The 18247-nt window shown below is 42.4% G+C and overlaps 2 pseudogenes; both read right to left on the bottom strand.

Moving 5' to 3' along the window:
* Positions 1–1066: 1066 nt before the first annotated feature.
* On the bottom strand, positions 1067–11641 carry LOC142427475 (diphthine methyl ester synthase pseudogene; annotated as a pseudogene).
* A 2752-nt stretch (positions 11642–14393) lies between these two features.
* On the bottom strand, positions 14394–15425 carry LOC142427386 (glyceraldehyde-3-phosphate dehydrogenase-like; annotated as a pseudogene).
* Positions 15426–18247: the final 2822 nt, after the last annotated feature.

Genomic DNA, 18247 nt, shown 5'->3' with positions numbered 1-18247 from the left:
CCACAGGCTGGACCCCACCCCTAGGGCAGTGGCATCTGTCACCAGGGGGTGTGGGAGCTGTTTACCACATCTGGTGACACTCAGATGAAGTGACAGCCTCTAAGTTTTTGTGCATTGTCTCAGCAGAAATTATTATTTGTTTCTTTTAAAAATTTGTCTAACTAGAATAATAAAAACAATTTTTGTAAGCCTCCCTTAGAGATATCAATATACTGACAAGTCTAAAACTGTCCGTCCTCGTACCTTTTGAAAGGTGCCATTCTCCTTTGTCCTACAAGGTCACTTAGTGCTGTTGGAATCATCTCCGTGGCAGTGGGTTTGGATTTGGGTTGGAATGTCCTCGGGCTGTCATAACTGCACATTTACAATGGTGTTTTGAATGACGTCGTTTTGTCTGCGTTCAACCACTCACCCACCCACTGTTTCCATTGCTGTGGGTGTTTTTATAGTTGCTGATTTTGTCAAATTTTCTAAAGTTGTAGCTACAATATTGTGTTAAGTAGTATTACTAAGCTTATATCAATAACTTTTTTGAGAATGAAGTAGGAATTAACAGGCAGGAAGAAGAAAAATCCAGAAAGGCTTTACTAATACAATAACTGAATGTAGAAAGATTTTACAAAACAATTGTGTTGGTTTTGTTTTTGTTTTTGATTACCAATCTTTTAATTTGCTTTTCTTTTTCCCTTTTTACTCTTTAACTCTGGCACTTTTGCTTAATTCAAAGTGATTCACATTCCAGTTACCTCTCAAAGTTATAGCCTATGACATCAAGTTAACAAACCACTTTATAAAAACTGATTTAACAAATGAAAGTTGCCTTTAAAATGGCTGTCTGGGTCCATGCTCTGACTCGGCCTGCGCCAGGTGGCCATCCCAGAAAGTGGCCGACAGAGCAGCAACAGCTGAGACGGCACGTCGTGGCACAGGGAAAACTCATGGTCGCAGGAAGCCAAGCACTGTTGAGTCGATGTCTTTCTTCCTGGCTCCATGTTTTATACTTATAAGGCAAGAATAAGACTTGTCTGATTATACAAATATATGTACATACAGATATGAAAGAAAATAACAACAGAGAAAAGGTCCACATTCAGAGGGAATCACTGTTGTGACACTCCGAGGCGTCCTCTGGGGTGGAAAAGAGATTCAGCATCTCGGTCTCCAGAGGATGCAGGCTACCTCCTGTGATTATCAAGCAATGCAGGGGTCCTCCCAAGTCCACAGTGCGCATTTGCTGCAACGTGCCTGTTGCGATTTTCTGGTCCTCAGCTCCAACTCGGGCTAGGCCAACACAAAGTGTCTCTTCAGTGATGGCTGGTTCTTCTCCTCGAACTGTCTGATTCTGAACAATCTCCAGAAGCTGTTGAGCTGCTTGGTTCACACTCATATATCTGGGAGGCTCATAGATCTTCCTTCCCTTGATTAGATTTTCCAAAGACTGCTCCTTTACTTTGATGTCTAGTAAGCACAGAGTGTGCATTCCATTTTGCCTATTCTTCTTCACTTTGTCAAAGAAGCTTTCTGGTCTCCAAGTGTCTGTCCAAAAAAACAATAGAAACGGTCTCTCCAGAATTGTATAACTGTAAACCACTGCATCCTACAGCGTTCATGATGGAGGCATTGTGAATGATGCGGTGAACAATTGTGTTGTTAGCATGTATATATAATCTAAGAAATTACATTAAAAATTTTATTAAAAGATCATATTGAAGGCTCTTACAGCTCTTTTCTCTTTTTTTAAATACTTTTATTGGGGGTTCTTACATCTCTTATCACAATCCATAAACTCATCCAGTGTGTCAAGCACATTTGCAAATATGCCGCCATCATCATTTTCAAAGCATTCTCTTCCTACTTGAGCCCCTGATATCAGCTCTCCCTTTCTTCCCCCTCCCTCTCCCGCCCTTCCTCCCTCAAGAACCCTTGATAAGTTATAGACTATTATTTTCATATCTTATATCATCCTCCATTACCCCTCACCCACCTTTCTGTTGTTTGTCCCTCTGAAAGGGAGTTATAGGTTGGTCCTTGTGATTGATTTTGCATTTCTCCCCCCCCCCCACTCTCCCCTAATCCTCCTGGTATCCCTACTCTCATTATTGGCCCTGGAGGGTATACCTGTCCTGGATTCCTTGTGTTGCGGGCTCTTGGCTGTAGCAGTGTGTGTTCTCTGGTCTAATTTGATTTGTAAGGTAGAATTGAGGTCATGATAGTGGGAGGAAGGAAGCACCAAAGAACTAGAGGAAAATATTGTGTTTTATCATTGCTATACTGCACCATGATTGGCTCATTTCTTCCCTGTGACCCCTCTGTAGGGTGATGTCCAATTGTTTACAGATGGGTATTGGGTCTCCACTTCATGCCCCCACCCCATTCACCTTGGGCATGATTTTGTTCTGGGTCTTTGATGACTCATACCTGATCCTGTCGATACCTCATGATCACATAGATTGGTGTGCTTCTTCCATGTAGGATTTGTTACTTCTGAGCTAGATGGACACTTCTTTATCTTCAAGTCTTTAAGGGCTCAGACACTATATCTTTTGGTAGCTAGGCACCATCATCATTCTTCACCACATTTACTTATGCATCCATTTTGTCATCAGCAAGTATGTTGGGTAGATGAGCATCCCAGAATGCCAGATAATTAGAACAAAGTGTTCTTGTGTTAAGGGAGTACTTGAGTCAAGGCCCAATGTCCATCTGCAACCTTAATATATATACTTATATATTATATATACCTATATATGTATATATATACACACAGTTCTATTTCCCTCTCGTTATATATATATTTCATATATATATATATACATATACATATACATATACACACATGCCTGTATTTAGACCTCTATAAATGTACTTTGCCTCCTGGTTCTTTCCTCTATTTCCTTTTACTTTCCTCTTGTCCCACCATCATGTTCGGACTTCATTCAGGTTTAGTAATTTCTCGCTGCTACATTGCCCTTGATTAAGCACTACTAGGCATCCTTTGCCCTTCTCTCCATTGATTTTAGTTCACTTGTTGTTCCCTTGTCCCTGGGTTGGTCCTTCCCCACAACCTTCCTTTCTCCAACCTCCCCTTCTCCCACACCCAGAACCATTGGTCCTCTTCTTTTCGTCTCTGAATTATTTATACTGCCTATCTTATCTAGATAGATTTGCAGATACATCAATAAGCACAAAAAGCAGGCAAAGCCAAATAAAACAACAAAGGAAGTCAAGACCAACAAAACAATAGCAACAATGAAAAGAAAGCCACTGACAAAAAAAATGGAAAGGCCTATAAATAGTTTAAGATCTGTTTGTTGGCCTTTATGAGTGTTTTCTAGTCGAGTCTGATGAGGTGCCATGCTCTGTCTCCAAAGTCTAATTTTGGTATTTCATCACTTTGCTCCCCTTGCTGCTCTGTTGCTTGCCCTTAGTGTTCTGCCCCAGCGTGATGGGGTTAGATAATCCACTATTCCCGCCCTGTGTTTCCAGTGTTGGCCCCCGCAATGCTGTGGTTTAGTGAGGGATGTTGTGTCTTGTGGTGGGGCCGGCTTTACAGTCCTCTCTGTGTTCTGTCTGTTCTGAGCAGGAACATCTTCCTCAGGGCTTGAGGGCCAGGATGTCCTCACCTCCCTCTCCATCCCTTTTCATTTCTCCCATGTGCTCTAATCAGATGTGACCCTCTCCCCAAGCTGTAGCCCCAGTGCTGTCCTCTGAAGTGCATTCATCTGAGAAGGGTGGGGTGTCAACATAGTCGAGATTGGGGCCGGCCCCACAGACCTTTCTATTGGTTCCCTGGTACATGCAGGTATGTTGTATTCACGTCTTGGTGCATTGGGTTGAAGTTTAGTCTCTGTTTCTCTCTCTCTCTCTCTCTCTCTCTCTCTCTCTCTCTCTCTCTCTCTCTCTCTCTCTCTGTCTCTCTCTCTCTCTCTCTCTCTGTCTCTCTCTCTTCCCCCCCCCATGGAGATATAAACAATACCCCCCTTGAGTAGAGCGCTCTCTCTCTCTCTCTCTGTCTCTCTGTCTCTCTCCCCCCCCCCATGGAGATATAAACAATACCCCCCTTGAGTAGGTTAGTGCCCTGCTCCCCCCACTATGCATGAATTATTTTTTCTCTTTCTTTCCCCTCTTATTAGTTGCCTGCTGTGTGTATCCCTGGATTGGGCTTGGCCCCTGCCATCGTTGCTGAACATCACCTCAGGGATGTATAGTCATAGTAGCTTTTCCCCTATGCCCTTTTTTTGTTTGTTTGTTTGTTTTTTAAGCTTAAAAAAATTCATAACAATCTGTACATCAATTGTATCAGGCATATTTGTACTTACATTGTCATCATTCTTTTCTAGACATATACTTGCTGTTGAGCCCTTGCTATCAGCTCCTCTTTTTTTCCCCTCCCTCCCACCCTCATGACCCCTTGATAAATTATTATTATTTTTGTATCTTACAACATCCACTGTCTCCTTTCCCCCATGGTTTCTGTTGTTCATCCTCCTGGAGGGTGTGTGTGTGCTTGTGTGTTGATCATTGTGATCAGTTCCCCCTTTCCCCTCAACTCTTCCCATCTTCCCCCTACCCTTCTGCTATTGCTATTCCCACTCCTGTGCCTGAATTCTGTGAGTCGTGAGCTCTATCTCTTATCTGTACTTGTGCACATGCTCTGGCCTAGCCCACAGTGAAAGGCAGGATTGGAGTCATGATAGTGGGGAATGAGGAAGCCTCAAGGAACCAGAAGAATATTGTGTGTTTCATTGGTGCTTTACTGCACCCTGGTTGACTTATCCCTTCCCTGTGGTCTCTCTGTGGGGGGAAGAACCACTGTCTACAGATGGATTTTGGTTCTCTGCTCCGACCCCCCTCATTCTCAACAATGTGGTTTTGTTTGTTGGTTTCTTGTGAGTCTTCTGATGCCCATTACCTGGTCCTGAGGACACCTCGTGATTTCATTGGCTAGTGTGCTTTTCCCATGTGGACTTGTTGCTTCTCTGCTAGATGGCTGCTTGTTTAACTCAAGCCTATAAGACCCCAGAGGCTATATATTTTAATAGCCGGGCACCATGAGCTTTCTTCACCACATTTGCTTATGCATCCATTTTGTCTTCAGCGATTGTGCCGGGAAGGTGAGCATCACAGAATGCCAGTTGGTTAGAACAAAGTGTTCTTGCATTGAGAGAGAACATGAGCAGAGGCCCAAAGTCCATCCACTACCTCAGTATATTGCCATATAAATATATGTACATAGGCCAACACCTCTATTTTTATGAATTAATGTATTTACACATGCATACACATATGCTTATACCTCTATCCATAGCTTTGCTTCCTAGATCATTCCTCTGTTTCCTTTTATCTTTCTCCTGTCCCACAATCACGTTCACCCTATGTTTGCCTCTTGGCACTTCCTCTCAACACCCCCAGGATCCCTACACCCCCCCCCCTTGTTGATTTTAATTCCCTAGTTGTTCCCCTGTCTATGGTGGTGTTTGCTCACCACTTCCTTCCCCTGCCTCCTTCTCCCCCCAAGTCCCTCTGGGACTGTCTGCCCCACTGCTTTCTCCTCAAGCTTGTTTCCCATGCCTATCTTATGTAAGTAGGCAAACCAATAGTAACATAGACCAAACAAAAGACTGAAACGAAAAAAGGAAGAAAAAACATACATAACTCCAGGCCTGTTCACTGACCTTTATGACTATCTCCCCATTGGTCTTGGGGGAATTCCTAGGCTGAAGTCCATTTTGGGGGATCTTTAGGGTCCTTGTGACTTGTCTTTGCTCCCATTGCTGATCCGTTATGTTCCCATTTTGGTTCACCCCACTGTGGGAAGCTCAGATTGGACTAACTCCCTGTCGTGTGCCCCCAGTATTGTCCTCTGTCATGGTGTGCTCCAGTAAGGGGACAACATGTCTCGAACTGTTGTCAGCCCTACAGTCCTCTCTGTGCCTTAGCAGCTCTGTGCAGGGACATCATTCTCCAGGCTTGGGGTGCTGATATGGGGTCTCGATCGCCCCTTTCTCTTTTTCCTTCCTGGTTTCCTTCCATGTGGACATGGTACACAGGCCCCTCTCCCCTACCTGTAGGCTTAGTGTTGTTCTCTGTCATACACACATCTAGGGAGAGGGTCAGTTTGGCTCTGATTGGGGCCAGCCCTCTAGCCAATCTTTTCATGCACTGTGCTGCATGGTTACGTTGCCCTCATGGTTTGATGTGCTGTGGTATGATCTTTATGCACATTCCCAATTCTGTGAAGAGTTAACCAATACTCTCCCCCTGGGTGGGTTAGTGCCCAGCTCTTCCCCATGCCACCATCCCCCCCCCCCGCTTTTTTAATGACCCCACCCTATTTTCTCACTCACCTTCCTCCCCTCTCCCGTTCTATGTGTTGGAATAACATGTATCTCCTTGAGTTTGGTCTGACCTCCACTCAACTGCCTGTACCTCAGCCTGTATATTGTGAGATAAGTGGATTTTCTTCTGTTCCTGCTGTGCTGATTATACTTACCTCAGGGGATTCATGTTGTACTTGCCATTTTGTGATTGGCTGCCTTTGCTTAGCATAATTTCCTCCAACTCTTCCCATGGGGCATCCTTGTCTGGCCTTCTTTTTCAGTGGGATTGTTTTCGTCTTTTCTCCATCAACTATAATGTTGGCTGTTGGCATTTCATAGATAGTTTGTACTACCTTAAGGAGTTTTCCTTCTATTCTTATCTTCTTGAGTGTCTTAATTAGGAATGGGTGTTGGATATTTTCAGATGCTTTTTTTGGCGTCTAGATATTATTATGTGATTCTTACACTTTTTCTTGTCAATGTATATACTGCCGATGGATTTTCAGATGTTAAACTATCCCTGGGATGAATCCCACCTGATCATGGTGGATGATATGTTTTATATACTTTTGAATTCTATTGGCCACAATTGTGTTAAGGAATTTTGCATCTATGTTCATTAGAGATATCAGTCTGTGCTTCTCTATTCCTATGGGATCCTTACCTGCTTGGGTATCAAGTTATACTGGCTTTGTAAAATGAGTTTGGGAGTTTACAATCCTTTTCTACGCTCTAGAATAATTTGTGGAAGATCAATGTCAGCTCTTTCCTGAATGCTTGGTAGAATTTTCCTGTGAAGCCATCTGATCTGTGGGCGTTCCCCACGCCCTCCTCCCCCAAGTATTTGTCAATGTCTTCCACATTGTTGAATTCATTCGAATACAGACTTTCATAGTACTTTCATTGGAGTCCTTTGTGATTTCCCCGTTTAATCCCTTATCCTGGCTATTGATGTCTGCTCCTTCCTTTCTTTGGTTAGGTTTGCCAGTGGTCTGTCGATTCTGTTGATCCTTTCAAAGAACCAGCTTTTTGCTGTATAAATTTTTTGCATTGTTCTTTTGTCTTCCCACTGGTTTAACTCTTCCCTGATTTTTATGATTTCTTTTCTTTTGCTTTTGGAGGGGTTGTTCTGTTGACTTTGTTCTAGTTGCTGGAAGTTTTGTGATTCTGTATCAGTCCTAAGTCACTCTTTTTCATATATGCACTTATTGCTATCAAGTTACCTCTGTTAAATGCTTTTGCTGTAATCCCATAGGTTTCAGTATGCTGTATTCTCATTAGTTACTAGAAACAACTTTCTAATTTCCTATCTAATCTGGGCCAGTACCCATTCGTGTAGCTGAAGATCATTATTCATCATCCAATTGTTTGCCCTTGTTTTTCTGGCCATCCTTTTATTGATCTCCAGCTTTATGGCGTGGTGATCTGAGATGTCTGAATAATCTCTATGTGTTTGAATTTACTCAGGCTCAACTTGTGGTTCTCAATGTGGTCTATTTTCAAGAATGAGCCATGAATACTTGAAAAGAATGTGAATTTTTTTTTGTATTTTGATGGAAAGCTCGATATATGTCTATCACAGCGATTCTCAACCTGTGGATCATGACCCCTTTGGGGATCAAATAGCCCTTTCACAGGGGTTACCCAATTCATAACAGTAGCAAAATTACAGTTATGAATTAGCAACGAAAATAATTTTATGGTGGGAGGGAGTCACCACAACATGAGGAACTGTATTTAATAATTGTATTAAACTGTATTCCTCATGTATAAAACATGAGGAATGGCATTAGGAAGGTTGAGAACCACTGGTCTATCAGGTCCAGTTGCATAATTGTAGTGTTTAGCTCTGTAGCCTCTTTGCTGAGCTTCTTTCCCAGTGATCTAGCTTTCTCTGATAGAGGTGTCTTAAAATCCCCTACATGATTGTTGAATCTGTGGTTTATTTTTTTCATCTTTTGAATAGTTTATTTGATGAATCCCATGGGTCTCTCAGGCATGTATGGGTTTATTATGCTTTCTGCTTCCTGGTTTATTGATCCATTGAGCATTATATAGTGCCCCTCCTTGTCTCCTGTTATGTTTTAACCTTGAGGTCAATTTTGTTGGAGTTAGGATTGCAACCCCTGCTCTTTTAAAGTTGCTCTTTGCCTGGTATATTTTCCGCCAGCCTTTTAGTCTTAGTCTTCTTTTGTCTGTGAGCCTAAGGTGTGTCTCTTGCAGATAACAGATGAATGGGTTATGTTTTCTGAGCCAGTCTGCTAGCTTTGGTCTTTTAATGTATGAATTGAGACCTTTGATATTCAGAATTATGATCACATTGTGGATTCACTGCTGTCATCTCGTGCCTTTTGTGTTGGGTATTTTCCTGGCCCCCTTCATATCAGTGTGCTGTGTTTGTGTGGGGCCTTCATTCTTGGATTCCTTTAAGAAATTTCATTGGAGCAACTTGCCACATATTGTCCCTCACTATTTTTCTGATTCGCATTGTAAATAAATCACTACTAAAGATTCTGGTATGAGAGGAGATTGACAAGTGTGTGTGTGTGTGTGTGTGTGTGTGTGTGTATGACCTTGAGTTACCACACTGACTGACACCAATCCTAGTCACACAGATTCCCCAGAGTCATTAAATTATTATCTCTGAGGATGGACCCTTAGGCCCCTGGATGGCACAAAACTAAAAAGCAAACTCACTGCTATTGAGTCGATGCTGATGCATCCTGACACTGTGGAACTGCTCCTGTGGATTTCTGAGACTGTAACTCTTTATGGAAGTAGACATCCCTGTCTTTTTTCAGAGCAGTGGTCATTAGCAACCTCATGTTAACAAGCATGCCACCAGGGTCTCCAGTTAAGTACTAACCTAAAGGTTGATGGTTTAAATCCACTGAGTGTTGGGATGGAAGAAAGGCTAGCAATCGGCTTCCTTAAGGATGCCAGCCAAGAAACTCCTATGGATCAGTTCTACATGGTGTCTCCACAAGTTGGGATAGAATTGACAGTGACAGGCTTGTTTTTAATTTTGAGGGTCGACCCAGGTATGATATGTTTAAAAATTCTTCTTCCATGATTTTAATTTGCAGCCCAGATTGAGAACCAATGATCTAACATCTAAAAGACTAAAAGGGTTTTGTTTTTTTGGTGGGGGGTGGTAAGGGGCATAATGAATCTGGAGAATATAAAGGTGGACAGGGTTTGGCTTGGAACATCTGGACTGGCAGGAATCCGATCATGGAAAAAAATAATTGTGTTATGCAGGTAGCTTTGTCCCTGACATAAACAACTGCACACTACTGCTCAAGAAGGGACTGCTTCTGTGGAGGCTGGAGAGTCAGGAACTCTGCTGTTGTTGACTCACGGCAACCCGTGTCCAGCAAAGCTAGACATGGCCCAGTCCTGTGCCATCTGCCTGATCACTGGCATGTTTGAATCCATTGTAGCAGCTAATTGTGTAAATCCATCCCATTGAGAATTTCCCTCAGTCAGCAGTTATGTTGTTGGTAGTGTAAGCTGCCCTCTAATTGTCCCCAACTCATGGCCACCCAATCCAGAACAGAATGAAGTGATGCCTGGTCCGGTGCCATCCCCACGATCTGTTGCGGATTGGAAATCATGTCCCACAGGGTTTTCACTGACTGACGTCCAGAAGTAGGTCTCCAGGCGTTTCTTCTTAGTCCATCTGAAGCGCAGCTGCCACCTGTGCAATATCATAGCAACACATAGACCTCCACCGACAGATGCGCTTGTGACTGCACATGAACAGATGGGCACAGAATTAGTTCTGGGTCTCCCATATGGAACTCGAGAATTCTGCCACTAAAATACAATCATGCACACCCAGCAGCTATAACCAAATCTATTGCAGTTGAGTTGCTTCCAATGCATAGCAACCTTACATAGGGTTTTCAAGGCTGTAGATCTTTGTAGGAGCAAGCAACCTCCCCTCTCTCACAAGGAGCCACTGCTGGGTGTGAACCTCTGATCTCATCGTTAGCAGAGTCATCAGGGTTTCTTGTGCACTTAACAGTTATTTATTTAATAAATGGGAAATCCGGAATCCTAGTATTTATAGATAAGAGTATTTTATTAAAGCATTTCTTTAGAATCCTTGCCAGTTTCTCTAGTCAAACTCTTACTTGTGAACTGGACAGGGCGTCTTACTTCTCTCATGTCCCAGTCATTTATTTTGTCTTCTGCTGTATGTATATTTTTCATTTTGTTGGTGATGTGTTATGATGTGTATTAGTTTGTTCCTATTTTCTCATTCGTGATAGTTACAGTTCAAGGGTTTACATTTATGTCTTTAATCCATCTGATGTTCATTTTTGTATATGGAGGGAAGTATGGATGCTGTTTCATTCTTTTGCAAGTGAAAATCTAGTTTTGCTAGAACTATTTGTTGAAGAAACTCTCCTTCCCCCATTTAATTTATTATATTTATGTAAATTACATTTAATATATTTCAGTCCTTTTAGAAAATCCGTGGTCTATAAGTAGATAGATTACTTCTGGGTTCTCAATTCCATTTCACTGGTCGATGTAGTTGTCTTTGTACCAGTACCGGGTGGTTTTGACTACAGGAGCTGTGCAGTAGGTTTTGACGGGGCGAATGGAAGCCCTCCTATTTTTCGTTTCCTGACTTAAGAAGAACTATGTATGGTTTGTTGATCCAGGGTCTCGTTCCTCTCCATATAGAATTAGTGATTCGTTTTTACTTTTCTTTAAAGAATGAGGCTGGGATCTGGGTCAGAGTTGTATTGTATGTATAGATTGCTTTGGGTAGTGTGGACAGTTTCACAATGCTTTCCCTTCCTGAACATGGACCATTCCTCCATTGATGTGAACTCTTTTGGCTTCTTGTGGTGGTGCTTTCTATTTTTCTTTGTGCACGTTTCGTCCTTGTTGTTGTTAGGTTTATTTCTACGTACTTCATCTTTTGCGTGGCTATTGTTAATGGTATTGTTTTCTTAATTTCTTCTTCACCACTTTCTTCCTTATACAGGAATCCAATTGGCTTTTCTTTTCTTCTATTTTTTTTACAAGTTTTCTTTAAGTAATGCAAGGACAGTGAGTTATGGAATGTGGCTCTTCTAGCCAAAGTCTCCTGCCAGATGACCCTTCCCTACATTACCCGGGTAAGAAGGCGGGGGAAGATACTGATAGGACTCTGAGTACTTCCAAACAAGCTTCCTTGAAGTAGCATCCTGCTGTGTCTAAAATGAGCCCTCTTAGAATCAGGAGAAGGGATCTCATTACCAGCAAGAGCCAGGCGTGGAGCATGTCCCTTGGACTCACCGTCCTTGAGCAATGAACCTCATGGATCCGGATGACAGCGATACCATCAGAGGAGCAGCAGCAGAACCAGGACCCAGAGCCCTGGACAGAGTGATGGGCTCCCCAACTCATGGAGCAAGCTGGGTGCTTTGGGGGATGAGGCTGGGGTGCTTCTGGGTATTTAATTGGGGAAGTTGGCTTTGCTGACCCAGGGATGTGGAACTGAGTGTGTCTGGGCTGGGGCTTAGGGAATTGAGTTTGCTGACCCTTGGAGCTTGAACTGAACGCTTTAAAGTTTACAGCAGAGTTGTATGCCCCTTTGGACATTTATTAGCAGACCTGAAACTTTGTAACATGTCCTGGAAAACAACTACTCCAAACATTTCGCACTGGCATTACAACTTGTTAATATTTTAAATGAACCCTTTAATCAGAAGTTTTGTCTGAGTTTCTGTGTAGCCATCACAATGCATATTAGAACCAATGGAGGTAAATTATACATTAATTAAAATAACACATTCTAAGAGTGCCAGCATAATACTGAATAAAGAGATAAAGGGCATCCTTGTCTAGTTCCCATTCTTAATGAAAATGCTTTTAGTTTCTGCCTATTGGGTGAGATATTGGCTATTTGTTCTGTGGACAATGACCTTTTTCCAGCATAATAGTTGCAAAATTTCTCTTCTATTCCTATTTTGCCGAGTAGGCTTTAAGAATGAGTGTTGGATTTTGCCAAATATCTCCTCTGCATCAGTTTATGATCATGTAGTACTTTGCTTTTTTATATGATGGGTTACATGTACTGTTTTCTAATTCAAAACTATCCCTGCATTTGTGTTATGAATACTACTTGATCGTGACTTTGTACAAGCTATTTTGTTGGATTCTGTTGACTAGCATTTTGTTCAGGATTGTTGCATCAATGTCCATTAGGGATACTGACCTGTAATTCTGTTCTGGTAATGCCTTTGCCTGGTTTGGGCATTAGGGTTATGCATGCTTCATAAAATGAATAATGGAGTTTGCCATCCCTTTAGATATTCTGGAGCAGTTGCAGGATACAATAGGGTAGGACGGTCCTCAGCTCTCCTCTGAATGATTCATAGAATTCCCCAGTGAAGCCATCTGATCCTGGCCTTTTTATTTCCTAGGAGTTGTTGAATGACTGATCTATTCCTTATTTTTTTGTGGGTGTTTTGATGTTTTCGATATCAGTCTGTGCTAATTTAGGTAGGAAATATGTTTCCAGAAATGTGTCCATTTCTTCTACATTTTCAAATTTGTTGGAATGCAGTCCTTCATAGTATTATATTAATATCCTTTTTATTTCAGTTGGTTCTGTTGTGATGTTACTAATTTTGGTTTTGATTCCTGATGTCTGTCTTTTATCCTGCTTTTGTTAAGTTTGCCTGTAGTTTGTGGATTTTGTCAATCCTTCAAAGAACCGGCTTCTTTTTTAAAGAAACATACTGCACATATCTTACACGTCAGTAGTTCAGTCATATTAAAAAGAGTTATGCAAACATCACCATAGTATTAGAACATTTTCTTTCCTTCTGTTATTAGCTCTTAGTTATGTCTTTCTCTCTGTTACTAGCTTCCCATTTGCCCATTCTCCAACCTCCCCTGCAATACCCATAAGAAACCATTAATCCAGTTACTGTCTCTATAGATTTACCTGTCTTGGATTTCATGTACAGAAAACATACAAATGATGACAAAAACCAAACCCAACAACAATAGCAAAGTAAAATAGAGAAAAACCTTGATTGCTAAGAAAGCAAAATATATAAAAAACTGGAATAAATTTAAAATGGATCTAAAGAGAGATCAAATAATAAGGTGTTAAATTTTAACCTAACCGAATCTGCAATAATCCACTTTCAAATGCACTTGACATGATAGCAAAACTATTAACATAGTTTTGGTCAGAGAGGATTCATCAGAAGCTTAATCCATTTGGAGACCCCACAAATGGATTTTGGGCTTTGTGTTAGTCTGGGTTGACTAGAGAAACAAAATTAATAGACACTCATGTGTATAAGAAAGAGCTTAATATACAAGAACAACTGAATATTGAGAAAACATCCCAGCCCAGCCCAGATCAGTCCATAACTCCAATAGTAGCCCATATGTCTGATAGCAATCTATAAAGTCCTCTCCAGACTCATGAAACACATGCAACGATGCTGAATGCAGGATGATCACAGGCTTGTGGGTGGAAAGTCTTGTGGATCCAGTGGCAGTAGAGGCATCTCAGCATTGGCAGGGGCCTCCACGTGACTCCTTCAGCTCCAGGGCTCTAGCATAGCCGCATGTGTCTTGTCAGGCAGCATTTCTCACAGGGAGTGAGTGTGTGTCCTGCCGCCAGTGAGCTGTTTATCTCCATAGCGCCTCCAAATGAGGTCATCAAGCTGCAACCTGATTGACGGGCTAAATTCCACCCCTTCACTTTTTTTTTTAATAAATCATTTTATTGGGGCTCATATCTCATTGGGGCTTATTGAAATAATATATATTGTGTTATTGATTGGAGTGTTATGATTGTGTCTAAGAAGTAAGATTGATTGTGTTGTTTAGTTCTTCTGTGTCTTTTTTCTTTTTCTCTAGGTACAGTGTACTTTATTGATGGTGCATAACAAGATCGGGCTCTCTAAGCCCCTCCCCTTCCTTCAGGGGGTTCGGATGTAATATTCTCAGTATGTTAAGGGATTGAATGGGGGGCAAAGACTCCCCAGAACCTGAGAGCCTCTTTTCCTCTAGTACTGTTGCTGGGGCTGCTGGTCCAGGAGGCTCTCACTCCTTGGAGGCCATGTGGACCATGAGGTCCACCACCCTGTTGCTGTAGCCAAATTCATTGTCATACCAGGAAATGAGCTTGACGAAGTGGTCGTTGAGGGCAATGGCAGCCCCAGCATCAAAGGTGGAAGAGTGGGGGTCACTGTTGAAGTCACAGGAGACCACCTGGTCCTCGGTGTAGCCCAGGATGCCCTTTAGGGGACCATCGGACGCCTGCTTCACCACCTTCTTGATGTCATTGTCCTTGTCAGCTTTCTCCAGACGGCAGGTGAGATCCACGACGGACACATTGGGGGTGGGGACACGGAAGGCCATGCCAGTCAGTTTCCCATTCAGCTCCTGGATAACCTTGCCCACAGCCTTGGCAGCACCAGTAGATGCAGGGATGATGTTCTGGGCAGCCCCATGGCCATCGCGCCAGAGTTTTGCAGAGGGGCCGTCCACGGTCTTTTGGGTGGCAGTGATGGCGTGGACTGTGGTCATGAGTCCTTCCACGATGCCCAAATTGTCAATGGATGACCTTGGCCAGGGGTCCAAGCAGTTGGTGGGGCAGGGGCATTGCTGACAATCTTGAGGGAGTTGTCGTACTTCTCGTGGTTCACGCCCATCACAAACATGGGGGCATCGGCAGAAGGGCAGAGATGATCACCCTTTTGGCACCGCCCTTCAGGTAAGCCCCGGCCTTCTCCATGGTGGTGAAGACACCGGTGGACTCCACGACATACTCGGCACCGGCCTCACCCCACTTGATGTTGGCGGGATCTCGCTCCTGGAAGATGGAGATGGCCTTCCCATTGATGACGAGCTTCCCATTCTCAGCCTTGACGGCGCCGTTGAACTTGCCGTGGGTGGAATCATACTGGAACACGTAGACCATGTAGTTCAGATCAATGAAGGGGTCATTGATGGCAACAATCTCCACTTTGCCAGAAGTGAAAGCAGCCCTGGTGACCAGGCGCCCAATGCGGCCGAATCCGTTCACTCCGACCTTCACCATCGTGTCTCCGGGATGCGGCTGGGACAGCAGGGGAACGGGAGAGGCGGCTGTCTGTCGCACGAGGAGGAGCAGAGGGCCAGTTATTCTGTGTCTTGATTGAATTTCTCTTCTGTTGTTTTGTCTTTCCTCAAGAGTGGTATTGTTTTTAAAATCTCCTACTATTATCGTAGTATTTTCTATTTCTCTCTTCAACTCTAAGAGTTTTATTAATGTAACTGAAGGTTTTTCATTGGATACATAGATATTTATTATGGTTATGTCTTCTTGTTCAATTGTACCTCTAATTATTATGTAAGGCCCACCTTTGTCTCATGATAGATTTTGCCTTGAAATCTATTTTATCAGAGATTAATATTGCTACTACTGCTGTATTTGATTGTCATTAACTTTGATATATGTTTTCCATCTTTGATTTTTAGTCCATTTTTGTCTTTGTGTCTAAGATACGTTTCTTATAAGCAGCATAGTTATGGGCCCTATTTTCTTTAGAGTGTGTTGGGGAATACAATTTTCTTATCCAAACTGCTACTCTTTGCCTGTTGATTGGTGCATTGAACTCATTTACATTTTGTGTCAGTAATGATATGTATGAATTTATTGCTCATTTTGTCATATTGATTTCTTTGGTCCTCGTAACTTCCTTGCTGAGTTCCTTTTGTTTGTAAGGTTTTTGGTCGCTTTTTTTCCTTTCCTTTTCTTTCTTTTTATTCATGATTATTATTATTTAAAACTATTTGCTTTTTCCATTTTCCTCTTTATTTTGATGAAATGTTCTATTTTCTTTGAGGTAATTTCTTTTAACTTATTATTTCTTTCCCAACTTTAAAACATTTGTTTTCTCCTGAAAACTATTTTTCAAAAACAGGAGCCAGATAGTATTATTTCAAATAGCTTTGTATCTGCCCTACTCCCTCTATTTACTTTGTAATGGTCTTCATTGTGGGATGCTGTATGTGGCTCCCTATTTTATAGTCTTGTATGTTTTGTTCACACTATTACCTTAAATGGGTTGATTTCTAGGTAGTGATGCCTTGTACGTTGATCTCAGTTTGCTGCTGTTAATTCTCTGTCCAAAGAACTCCCCTTAGTATTTTTTGTACGGTTGTTCTTGTTTTTACAAATTTCTTTAGGTGCTCGTCATCTGTACACACCCTGTCCTCCCCTCATATTTGAGGGGTAATTTTGCTAGCTATAAGATTCTTGGATGGCAGTTTGTTTCCTTCAGAGTCTTATACATGCCATTCCTTTGGCTTTTTGCCTCTATGACTTTTGCTGGAAAATCTGAGCTCATTTATGCTGCTTCTCCTTTGTAGGGAGCTGCTCTTTTATCCTGAGCTGTTCTCACTGCGCTTTCCTGGTCCTCGAGTTTAGAACATTCTTGTATGAGACATTACAGGGGTTTCCCTTTGTGGTCACTCGTGTTTGGGAACCTTCCAGCCTCCTGAGTGCTTATTTTCTCCTCTTTCAGGTTAGGGAAGCTCTCTTTTCCTGCAGTTCGTGGACGATTTTCTCCGTGAAATTTTTGTTTATTCCTTTTCTAAAATGCCAATAATATATATTCTTTCTCTTGATAGCACCTCACACAAGTCTTGGACATTTTCTTTTTTGGCCCTTTTTATTGATTATTATTGAAAGTTGGAATTGAGAGACTTGTCTTCATGTTCACAAATTTGGTCTTCCATCGCATCAGTTTTACTGCTTTGATCCTTAAAATTTTATCTAATTCTATGTAAGGAAAAGTTGCCATCTTAGTATTAATCTTCTGGATTTCTATTTTTTGCTGTTTTTTTCCCCAGTATTTTGTTTATTTTTTCAGTAGTTCTCTTGATCCCCTCACCTCACCCCTCCATCCATTGAAAGTACCTGAATATCATTCTTCTGAATTCTTTTCTGGGAGTTCCAATGCATTTTCTTCCTCCGAAAAATATGTTGGCTCTTTATATCGATCACTTGCTGTGCTAGCTTATCTTGTTCTTTGTGTGAATTGAGATTGTGTGCTGGGTCTGAGACATGTTGATGCAACTGTTGGAGTGATGAGGACGGCTGGGTCATATGGCTGCAGCTGACTCCATCAAGTAGTGCAAGACAGAAGTCATAAACACAACAGAACAAAAAGTGAAAAACCGCAACCCAGTGTCTCTCTTGTCAAGAATAAACCTGCAAACAACCACGGGAATGGAAACCCTACACACACCCATTCAGCACACTTGCAACCCAAAGCTCCTTCCCTTTCTCAGTTGCCAGCACGTGTTTATCAAAGTCTCACAGTTGGAGGGCATTCACCAATGCATGAGGGTGGAATCTCGGATGGTTTATGGTTGATGGGGAATTGTGGGACAGGTGAAGGATTATTATCCCCTCTGTGTCCTGTGTGTCTCCACTGGTGACTTATGAAAACATGATAAGACACACACAAGCAAACACTGACTACTCTTACCCCCTACACCCTTCTCTCACGCTGACTTACGTGCACATAAAGGTGAGGTAGATATTGGAGTTGGTTTCTCCACTGTGGAGGCTGCCAATTTATCAATACAAAGGAAAAGGGAAGGAATAAAAGAGACGACAACAGCAACAAAGTCCAGCCCCCACGACAACCCTGAAAAGCCAAAATATCTATCACACCTCTGTGCTGGAGCCATGTGGGTATGCCCAGTCTCTGCCCTATGGAATGTATGATTGTGTGCGCACTGGGGCAGCCAACCATGGAGAGCCCAAGATGTTTCAGGCTCCCTTGAGTAGTTTTGCCATGCCTCCTGTGTTGTATGATGTTCCGGCTTGTTCCTCCCCTTTGCCAGGCTTCTCCAACTACCTGTGTATGTGGAGCGGTGAAGCACAGCCAGTCACTTGGGGT

This window comes from Tenrec ecaudatus, chromosome 15, assembly GCF_050624435.1.
Source record: "Tenrec ecaudatus isolate mTenEca1 chromosome 15, mTenEca1.hap1, whole genome shotgun sequence".
NCBI classification, from domain to species: Eukaryota; Metazoa; Chordata; class Mammalia; order Afrosoricida; family Tenrecidae; genus Tenrec; species Tenrec ecaudatus.
The sequence above is the reverse complement of the archived record's forward strand: the minus strand, read 5'-3'. Positions and strand labels throughout refer to the sequence as shown.